Raw genomic sequence first — 11394 nt, forward strand, 5'->3', positions numbered from 1 at the left:
TGGGAAGGAGGGAGCATGGCCTGAACCCATTTGGAGGGGAGGATCATGCGGGAGACTTCATTCCTTAGGGAAAGTCCCAGGGGAGGTGCCAGTTGCTGGCCAGGCCGTGTGGGAAGGTCAGGGCTGCTGTAGCCGTGGGAGTCACCGCCACCTACATGATACTTGAAGTTAGAATAAATGAAGACCTGCAGGGAAGGAAGAGCTGAGGGCTGAGGGCCAAGTCCAAGGGCAATCATGGAAGAGAGGCAGAGCTGACCCTGAGGGGGCCAGAAAACTCCTGTGTAACTATCAGGTGGGGACCGGTGTGGCCTGCTTTGGGCTCTTCTCCGCTCTCCTTCCTCCCTGGTCACAGGAGGTAGGCTCCCTGCGAGGACCCTACTGCTTCCCAAATCCATCCCCTCCTCCCTCCAAGGAAGTTAAGAGCAGTTAAGACTTGGCCTATGTCAGAGAGAAAGGGACGGAGGTCGAAAGCTTCCCACACTGCCTGCTCCAGCCCTAAGATGATCCCAGGGGTTCTCAGGTGTAAACTGCATTAACTTCTTGCCCCCACACCCTCTGGACAATTGTGCACAACCTCTCCAGGTTCAGAGGCAGGGGTCTCAGCTGGGGCCACTCTCAGGGCCAGTCCTCCCTCGCTGGCTGCTCCACACAAGGAACCTCCCGCTCTCTTCCTTATTCTGTGTTTCCAGGTTCCGTTCCCAAGTCCTCTCTCCACTGACACCTTGCAGGCCACACACAAGCTCCGTTCTTTCCCGTCGCACTCTTGTCTTCCCTCTGCTCTTTTTTTTAAAAAAATGTTAACGTTTCATTTATTTCTGATTGAGAGAGAGAGAGAGAGAGACAGGGTGATCAGGGAAGGGTCAGAGAGAGAGGGAGATACAGAATCCAAAACAGGCTCCAGGCAGCACAGAGCCTGATGCAGGGCTCAAACCCACAAATTGTGAGATCATGACCTGAACCAAATTTCGACGCTTAACTGACTGAGCCACCCAGCCACCCCTTCCCTCTGCTCTTCAAGGAGGGTGCACACTGGCCATCTTTTCTTCCCGTTCGTTCTCATCCGCGCCGCCTCCAATCTGCCCTGATACTGCCATCAAAGGTGATGTCACAATGGCTCCCCATGGGGGAGGGGCTCTTCCAGTGGCATCTTGCCCCTCAAGCCCTCCCCCCGCTGACACTCTCCTGTGTCCTACCTCTCCGGCCTTTCCTTCCCAACGGCTTTTAGGGGCTCCTCTTCCGACACTCCCTACATTCATTCATTTTTCGAGCAGGAGGCGAGCACCCACAAAGGGCCCAGAACAGGCCTCTTAGCTGTCAGCCTCTCCCTGAGAGTATGGTCTCCTCCTACGCTTAAAAAATTTTGTTTTAGGGGCACCTGGGTGGCTTAGTCGGTTAAGCGTCCGACTTTCGCTTAGGTCATGATCTCGCGGTTCGTGGGTTCGGGCCCCGCGTCGGGCTCTGTGCTGACTGCCGGCTCAGAGCCTGGAGCCTATTTCAGAGTCTGTATCTCCCTCTCTCTGACCCTCCCCTGTTCACGCTGTCTCTCTCTCTCTCTCCTAGAAATAAATAAAAATATTTAAAAACAATTTTTTGTTTTAATGTTTATTTATTTTTGAGAGAAAGAGAGACAGACAGACAGTGTGAGCAGGGGAGGGGCAGAGAGAGAGCGAGACCCAGAATCTGAAGCAGGCTCCAGGCTCTGAGCTGTCAGCACAGAGCCCAACGCAGGGCTTGAAATCACGAATCTCGAATCTCGAAACCATGACCTGAGCCAAAGTCGGACGCTTAACAGACTTGAGCCACCCAGGCGCCACCCCCTTCTACACCTTCTATGGGCCATCTCGCTCCTCCCACAGTGCAGTTGCATCTGGGGTCTGGGTGCGACTGCTCTCCTCTATCCCAGTCTCAGCGAGTGCGGTGCAATCCCCTCCTCCTGGCCCCGCCCTTGCTTTTCTTGGATCCCTCCCACTTCAAGGGCTGACACAACCCCTCTGCCCACACAGCCCCCGAGTGGGGCCAGACCCTGTGGAGCTGTCTTCCACCTTCCCTCCCCTTTCCACACCAGATTTACTGCCTGAGGCCATGGGCTCAAATTCTCTCAAATTGATTGACAGAACCTTAATTTCCCCCCCAGCATTCTGCTTTTGCAAGAGAGTTCTTTCTGAAACATAAATTTGACCCGTCTTCCCCTTGCTTTAGAACCACCATGGGCTGCCCCCGCCCTGAGAATACACTCCCAGCTTGTGGCAGGCTCTGTGTGGACCCGTCCTGGCCACTCTGACTTAGCACTCTCCACCCCGGACAGCCTGGGCTGCTGCTCCTCCTCCTCCCCTTCCTCCTCCTCCTTCTTTTTAATGTACATATTTATTAGGGGGGGGTGAGAGAGAATGAGCAGGGGGGACAGGCAGAAAGTGAAGGGGACAGGGGATCCAAAGCCTACTCCGGACTCCACGCTCACAGCAGAGAGCCGGAGGCAGCGGCTTGAACTCACCAAACAGGAGATCATGACCCGAACCAAAGTCAGACACTTAACCAACTGAGCCACCTAGGCGTCCCCCCCCCTTTTATTAATTTTAAGTTTATTTAATTATTTTGACAGAGAGTGGGAGGGGGCAGAGAGAAAGGAAGGGAGGGAGGAGGGAGAGAGACAGAGACAGAGAATCCCAAACAGGCTCCACACAGTCCCTGCTGAGCCCATGTGGGGCTCAAACCCACAAACTGTGAGATCATGAACGATCTGAGCTGAAATTAACTGACAGCGGCACCCAGGCGTCCCTGGGCTGCTTCTTTTTAATTACACAAATGTCTGTTCCCACTGAGGGCCTTTCCTCAGGTGGTTCCCTCTCCCTGGAATGTTTCTTTTTGTTACAGAATCTCAACTCCAATGTCATCTCCTCAGCGATGCCTCCCTGTTTTCTTTACAGAATTTATCTAATAAGTAATTTGCTATGGCCCTTCCAGCTAACTGTACGCTCAGGTTTATTTCACAAACTTGTATAGCACTTACACTATGTTCCAAGGTGCCGTTCTAGCACTGTGAGTGTGAACCCATTTAGATCCCGTAACCACCACCTACGGGGAGGGACTCCTACCCATTTTACAGATGAGGAAACTGAAACCCTAAGAGCTCTGTGGCTTGATCAAAGTGACATATCTATTGCAGGATGCAGCTGGACTGGGAATACAGACAGGGCATCTCCGGGGGCCCCGCCGGACCACCGCACCATGCTGTCTCTCAGAACAGCCATCTGCCTGTGACGCCCACCGTATTCCCAGTGCCCATGGCAGTGCCCGCTACCTAGTAGATACTCAATAAATATTCGCTGCCTGGATGACCAAATACCTGCTGGGATCCAAGGGGGCTCAGGGGTCACTGCGCCCCCATCTGCTTGCTGAATATGGTGCAAGAGGTCCTCTACGATAGAATTTGCAGGCTCGGCTCTTGCTGGCCATCCTGCTGCGTCCAGAGCATGTCAGGGATAGGAAAGGTGCTTCCCCCATTGTCCTCTTGGTTAACATCAAAACTCCAGTAACTTCCAAGCATCACCTCCTCCAAAAAGACTTCCTTGACTGGACGCCCCTCCCCCCACAGCAGAATTGGCCCCTCCCACCTTTGTGACCTCACCGTTTCCTGTACAGACTGCGCATGTCTCCTGCACAGACCTGATGTCAGAGGGCTCACCTTAGCTGACACCTGATGTGCATAGAGTTATTACTAGACCTTTCGCTGTTTCCAAGGGTCTCACTTTGGAGGCTAATCTATATGGTCACCTGACCTCCCCACCCCAGACACACACACATAACGTGGTCTCGTGCGCACCCACATTGCCATCAATGCTGGTGCCACGTACAGTGTCCTGCGCAGGCTGGTGCTCTTTCTGGGGAAGGAACAAATGAATGATGTTAGATCTGATGGTTGAAAATGATATCAATTTGAGCAGTAGCAGAAAAAGCAGCGATCAGAAGACATGGTTTATAGTTCCAATTTCATTACTAAACTAGCTGCATGACCTTGGCCAAGCTGCTTAACATCTTTGGGTCTCAGACTGCCAGTTTTTAAAATGAACGCATTGGATTAAATGACCTCCAAGCTCCATGCCAGCTCTGAGATTCTGTGACTCAATGCTAATGTGTCCTAACAGAGGGGGATCGAACAGACTCTAAGGAAGAAGGTGCAGCACCAGGATAAATGCACCCAGGAAGTCCTGGAAGAGGAGAGAGATATGGCTGTAGGTCCTCAGGTGTCCAGGAAGCACTTCTCTTCCCTCTTCCAGCCCCACCGACCTGTCACTGGTCTATGCACCTTGATAGTTTTGAAGTAGTTGTCTTTTTTTTCCTTTTCTTTTCTCTTTAAACTGTAAGTCCCTTAAGGGCAAGATCCCAGTTTCATATTTTAAATCTTGAGGATCCAGGAAGATAGTTAAAAATTGGCATGTATTTTGTGGTTGATGACACTAATGGTCAGACAGAGATCCAATCACATGTGAGCTGATGGGTGACAGGTTTCATCAGAAGTACACTAGAGAATGAAGAGCCAGTATTGGAAATTAGGGACATTGTTCTCCTATCAATAGCAGCCAAATCATATGCCTGTGTATTAAAGAGCAACTTAAATGCATATAGAAAGAAATATGGATCCTTCAAGAGGAATAATGTGGATTCAGAGAAAGGAAGACATTGCAGATTCTACATTTATCTTCCAGCAAGCTGGATCTGAGACTTTGATTTGCCCATTTTTCTGGTTTGGTCGACCATAAAAATGCATAAAATATAGGAAATAGTAAATGAGTACTAAATACTGAAATGAAACAGGAAGTGCTTAAATATATGATAGACAGTCCTAATATTCATGCAAATATGAACATTCCTGCAAAACATAAGCCCTCACCAATATAAACATATCCATTAAAAACATAGATGTTGAGGGGTTCTTGGGGGCTCAGTCGGTTAAGCGTCTGACTCTTGATTTCAGCTCAGGTCATGATCTCATGGTTCTGTGGGATTGAGCCCCGCGTAGCTCTCTGCTCTGTAAGCACAGAGAGTCTCTCTCTCTCTGCCCCTTCCCACCCTGTGTGCTCTCTCTCTCTCAAAATAAATAAATACACATTTTAAAAAACATAGATGTTGATAATCTTGTAATCAGTTTCAACAATAAAGGCTAAGTGTAAACATATAGCATCTCCCACATTCTTGATACCAATGAAATTATGCAGGGATAGAAAGTTTACTAAGGATGTGCAGCTCACCAACAAGAAGATAATTAGATCAATGGTAGAAGCAGATCTAGTAATTGTAACAAAATCAAAACATGAACTCCAAGCTGTGTGGCAAATCAAGTATAATTGCAAAAAAACACAACATGAAAATCTCACCTTCAATGCTGTCAATATTTTCTTGTGGTCCCCCAGAGAGTGTGAAAATAGATTTAGCCAGAAAGAGAGAGACAACTGAATACATTTGGAAGTTTAAATATTTAGTAGGCATTTTGGAAAAAGAGAAGATTGTCATTTTGAGATTACACACTTCAGATACAATGAACAGTATAATTAAAGAGGCATTTTGGGGAAAAAAAGTTGACTGGAGATACTGAGTTTATGATGCCACATCGAAAGCTATATCTCTGATATGAACATCTCTAGGAAGCCGTAGAGATAAGTGGAGTGGGAAGAGTAGCTCACAAGAGAAGCTGGAGTAAAGAGAGTGATGAACTTGGCCTTAAATTTGCATCCTTACTTCCCGGCTGGGTTTGCAGTACTAGGGCTTTGTCTGTCACCTCTATCCCGACCGAAGTGACAGCTGCAGGAACGATTCACCTGCAACAATTGTTATCGCATCAATCTTTTTCTCCAGAATCTATGTGTCTCTCTTTCTCTATCAAGACCAAACCTGCCTGCAAGCGTTCCAAGCCCTTCGGTCTTTACATCTCTGTCTCTCAAAAGCATCACTGCCCCACTGTATTCATGGAGTCAATAAACACGGTCAAATGAATGCCAGCTATGCCCAGCACCGTCCTAGACAGCAGGCGATACAGCAACGAACGTGAACAAAATGAACAAATCTTCCTATCCCATGGGGTCTACATCCAAATGGAATTCTCTATCCAGTTCCTGTCGCTTACATTATCTTCTGGTGATTGACTGTCATGATGACTGTTCTCCAAGCCTGTCACGTCTTCTTGGTATCTCCTCAGGATGGGAAGTCTTCAAGGGTAAAAACCAAACTTTCTAATTTTTCAAATCTTTTGTCTCCATATAAGCGCTCAGTTTAGTGTTGGGCACAAGGTACTCAGTAACAAAACAATTCCTTCATGTAGTGAAAAAAAGAAAAAAAGAAAGAAGAAGAAATGGGAGAACCAGCAATCCTGTCTAGTGGTGCTATCTTCCAGCTTCCATAGAGCGTTCGTATGCATTAGTCCATTTGACTCCACAATAATCCCAACAGCAAACAGGGCAGGAGTCATTATGTCAGTTTTATTTTTTTTAATTTTTTAATGTTTTATTTGTTTCTGAGAGAGAGAGAGAGAGCAGGGGAGGGTCAGAGAGAGAGGGAGACACAGAATCTGAAACAGACTGCAGGCTCTGAGCTGGCAGTCAGCATAGAGCCTGACACAGGGCTGGAACCCACGCACCGTGAGATCATGACCTGAGCCAAAGTCAGACACTCAATCGACTGAGCCACCCAGGAGCCCCTATGTCAGTTTTATTAAAGAGAGAACAGGGTTTCTTACAGGTTAAGGCGCCACCCAGGCGCCCCGAGTCCTCCCTTTTAGAAGTAGAAGTGAGGGTGGCCCGACCCCAATGGGAAGTAAGGCTGCTAAAAAAAGCAGGTGGATCTCAGATGCTACTGCAGTTGCCCCAGCATCCAAGGTTGATCCCGTAAGTCAGGGGAGGCAGGTCTGCACGAAGGCAGCCTCTATGCCTAGAAAAAATGATAGCAAGGAGGCGTTGGGCCAGGTCCCAATAGGGCTATGGTCCCATAGTCCTAAAAATAGAATCACCCATGCTCCCTGAAACTTACAAGAATCTCATGTGCCATTCATGTTCAATGGTAAGACAATCAGCAAGGCATTTCTGGCTTCCTTTTTTTTTTTTTTTCTCTTGATCAATTTAGATTTTACTTCTGAACTCAAAAGAAAACTTCTAGGGGTGACTGGGTGGCTCAGTCGGTAAAGCATCTGACTTTTGGTTTAGGACCTGGTCATGATCTTATGGTTTGTGGGTTCAAGTCCATTTCAAGTAAGTTCAAGCTTGGGATTCTCTCTCTCTCCCTCTCTCTGCACCTTCCTGGCTCTCTCTCTCTCTCTCAAAATAAATAAACATTAAAAATAAAAGAAACTTTTAAAAAATGTTTTAATGTTTATTCATTTTTGAGAGACAGAACGTGAATGGGGGAGGAGCAGAGTGAGAGACACAGAATCGGAAGCAGGCTCCAGGCTCTGAGCTGTCAGCACAGAGCCCAACGTGGAGCTCGAACTCACAAACCAGGAGATCACGACCTGAGCTGAAGTTGGAGGTTTAACCAACTGAGCCACCCAGGTGCCCCTAAAAGAAACTTTCTATCCCTTAAAACTCAGTTACCCAACACCTAGCATTTATCTCTCCTAAGGTTGACACAGTAAGTAAGTGATATTGATTTTGGAAGATTTTTTTGACAGATACAAATGTGGCCAGGCTCTTGGTTTGACAGAACTTATAGTCTAGTGGAAGGAGGTGAAGGGAGGTGTTCAGGAAATGATTTTTTTTAAGTTTATTTATTCATTTTGAGAGAGAGAGCGAGAGCGAGCATGCTTGCGCACATGACTAGGGGAGGGGCAGAGAGAGAGAGGAAGAGAGAGAGAATCCCAAGCAGGCTCCATGCTGTCAGCATAAAGCCTGATGCGGGGCTCAAACCCATGAACCACAAGATCATGACTGGAGCCAAAACCAAGGGTTGGATGTTCAACTGACTGAGCTACCTGGGCACCCCATTCAGGAAATGATTAAGTAAAAAAAAAAAAACTAGAAAGCATGGAATTAAGTGTTCCAAATGGATGGATAAGGCAAGTGAGCAAGCAAGGTCTGTTCTGCTGAGGAGAGAGTAGAGGACAACAGGCTGGGCTCGGAGAGAGGAATGAACACAGCAGCTGGGAAGTGGCAGAGTGATGGGAGAGAAGGACGGAAAGAAAGAGACCTTAGGAGGGAGGTGATGATGAAGAGAGGGGCAGGCAGAGTCCAGGAAGAGAGGAAAATGGAAGCTAGAAAGGGAAAAAGGAGAAGCTCTAAGTCACTGCTTATATTCCATGTCAATTTGCCTAAATATGGAAACATCTTTACTCCAAACTTTCCTTAACACTACAGGTCAGAAACAGGAGCCCCTGGGTGGCTCAGTCGGTTAAGCTTTCGACTCTTGGTTTAGGCTCAGGTCACTATCTCGTGATGGTTCAGGAGTTTGAGCCGGGGTTGGGCTCCGTGCTGCCAGCATGGAACCTGCTTGGGATTCTTCTCTCTCTCTCTCTCTCTCTGTCCCTCCCCCTCCCTCGCCCATGCTCTCTCTCAAAATAAATAAACTTAAAAACAACAACAACCAGAGGTCAGAAAACATAATAAATGCTCATAATTGGAGGATGTCACGTGCCAGACATCAAGCTTGAAGACATTATTCATTTGAGAGTTGGGTACTTTTCCTACTTTATAGATGAAAAACAGGGGCTTTGAGGAGTTCATTAGGATCAAATAGCTAGTTGCAGAGTAGACCTTGAGTCTCAGATGCCACAGCTTTTTAACCACTAGTTACCCTATCTCTTAGGGAATCTTCAAGACAGACTTCTCTATTTTGGTTTAGACTTCTACTGTTTGGGGACATCCCTACTTCCTTAACATTTAAGGAGCGCAGAGAAATTAGAAATAGTTTAACTTAGTTGATGAGGCTACATCATTCTCCTTTCGCCCACTAAAGTCTCCCAAAAGAAGTGGTGATCTGGATTTTGACTCTCAGCACTTGCTGGGTCTCCGCTTTACTCAAGAAGGCAGAGGTGTGTTAATATCTTACTAAGGTGCCAGCTTATTCCAACAGGGTCCTCTTCACCATGTCCCTAAAAGGCACCTTTCTTTCTCTCTTCCCATCTACAACTCTCCGCATCTCCCTGTAGCTACAGTTGAAGCCACACAGTTCATAGCTCTGGTGTCCTCCTTGGGGAATCACCCAAGGTCTATCCTTGAAAATGTGTTTCTTAGGGCAAAGCATTAGCCTCAAAAGACACCTTTGACAATCGTGATTTGGAGGGAATCACTAGCCACCTGACTATCTCGTATCTCACCCTGCACATCTGCCTTCAAATATTAACAAAGACTGCTTGTGGAAAACCATTGTGCATATCTGTTTAAACGCTCTTCCTCCCCCCCCCCCGCCCCGCCCCACGCAATGCAGACTAGTTAAATAGTCAGAGAGCTGGTTGCAATCTGCCAAACTTTTACTTGCAGTTCTGTTCAAATTAAGTATTACTGTTACTGCTCTTAGAGCCTTCTTAGACTTCCTCCCAGCATACCTAACTGGGTTAAATCTGTGGGAGGCGTCTGTTCACTGAAGATGAACAACTCAGTGTGGAGGGTTAATTACTTGACGGCTCGGAGCCACAAGAAAAAGGGCAAAACCAAGTTGAGCTACTGCCAGAGACCTCCTTCTCCTTCTCTTTGCACTGAAGTATCCCATGGGTTACAAGGACAGGTGGCAGGATAATAAAGCCATTTATTTTGCAAATAGCAATGAGGCCTAACGCTTAATCTGATGGTGGCAAGAGTCCTCGTCTTAAAACCAAAGCAAGCTGCTGCCTTTTTCTAGACCTGCAGCCAGCCAGTTGCCTCTGGGGCCATGTCTGGTAGCGCCAATGTGAAAGACTGCCGCTTTTAAGATATATTTTACTGTAGCCTGAAAGACTTACAAAGGCTTTAGACCTGATAAGGTTTTGGTGAAGATCTTCTTCACATCAGTGCTCCTGAAAATCTAAGAAGTTTGAACAAAAACTGGTATCAGAATAAAGGATATTTGCCAGTGACTGGAATGCAAGAGGTTAAGACCATATATATATATATATATATTTTAGTTTTTATTTTAATTCCAGTTAGCATACAGTGTAAGTCAGTTTCAGGTGTACAGTGCAGTGATTCTACAATTCCATACATCACCCAGTGCTCATCACCCTGAGTGCGCCCAACAAACCTTTTTTTGTTGTGAGATGCTGGGGTCTGCTCTCGCGAGCTGGCTCCTCTCTGTTAAGAGTCATTAGGCAAGCTGTTTAACCTTTCCATACTTCAACTGTCTTTCACACGAGTATTAATACTACCAGGCACATTAGCTTGACTCCTAAGGATGCGGTGAAACAAAGTAGAGAATGTCCGAAACTCACAGTGTCTGCCTGCAGAAAAACACCGTGTGGTAATAAATAATAATAGCTTGGGTTCACATAGTGCCTTTACCCAAGAGTTCAAATCTTAATAGAAGTAGAAGCTATCGTGATTTCAATTGTCGTTATCACCTTCCTAAAAGACTTGCAGGTTGTGTATAGACAGTTGTATGATTCACTTCGTGTACTTTCCCCTGCCCTGCATCCCCGGATCCCAGGAATCGGAGGTTAAAGAGTGGGAACCCAGGGCAGGGAGAAAAAGATCTGTGTGACACCCCTCAGCCAGTGTAGCGAAGCCGCCAGTGCCGACCCGGATGCGTAACGCCCAAGCCACGGTCCTTTATGGGATTTATAATTTAAACGGGCCCCAAAGCACGAGATTGGCTGGGGAGATGCCCTGATCGCGGCTGGGCTGCTCGCATGGCGTTGCTCAGATACCTCTGGCCGGGCTCCGTCGACGCCCCCAGCCTGCCAGCCCGTCGGGCGGCTGTCGAGCCGCGGGAGCCCGTTCGTGGGCAGGGCCGGCGCGGCTCGGGCGCCCGCTGCCCCGTCGCTGACCCTCGCGCGAAGCTGCGCGCACCGAGAGGAGACATCTTCCCGGCCGGGCCTCCCGCGCCCGCCGCGGCCCGGGGGCCCGGGGCGCCCCGCGCACCCCTCCGTGGGGGGCGCCCCGACTCGCCGGGGGCGGGGTCACGTCCCACCCGGGGCGCCGGGGGGCACCGGCGCCGCGGAAACCTGAGCGTGGCCGAGAAGCGGGGGGCTTCCAGGGCCCCCTCCCCGGGCGCCTCGGGCCGGCAGTGGGCGCGCCGGCCGCCGCCGCCGCCCCCGGGCCGTCGCGGAGACCACTCCCGCGCCTGGTACCTGTGGACGCCCTTGTCAAGCGCCCGGAGCTCCCCCGGGGGAGCCGAGCCCAGGACAGACATGCTACTCCCGTTTCCTGCCCCTTCGGAGCGGCGAGGAGCGGGTGAGGCGGGGCCGAGCCGCTGCACCGAGGAGACCCCCCCCCCCCCCCCCCC

The sequence above is a fragment of the Hyaena hyaena genome, unplaced genomic scaffold (assembly GCF_003009895.1).
Source record: "Hyaena hyaena isolate Hyena2069 unplaced genomic scaffold, ASM300989v1 scaffold_98, whole genome shotgun sequence".
NCBI classification, from domain to species: Eukaryota; Metazoa; Chordata; class Mammalia; order Carnivora; family Hyaenidae; genus Hyaena; species Hyaena hyaena.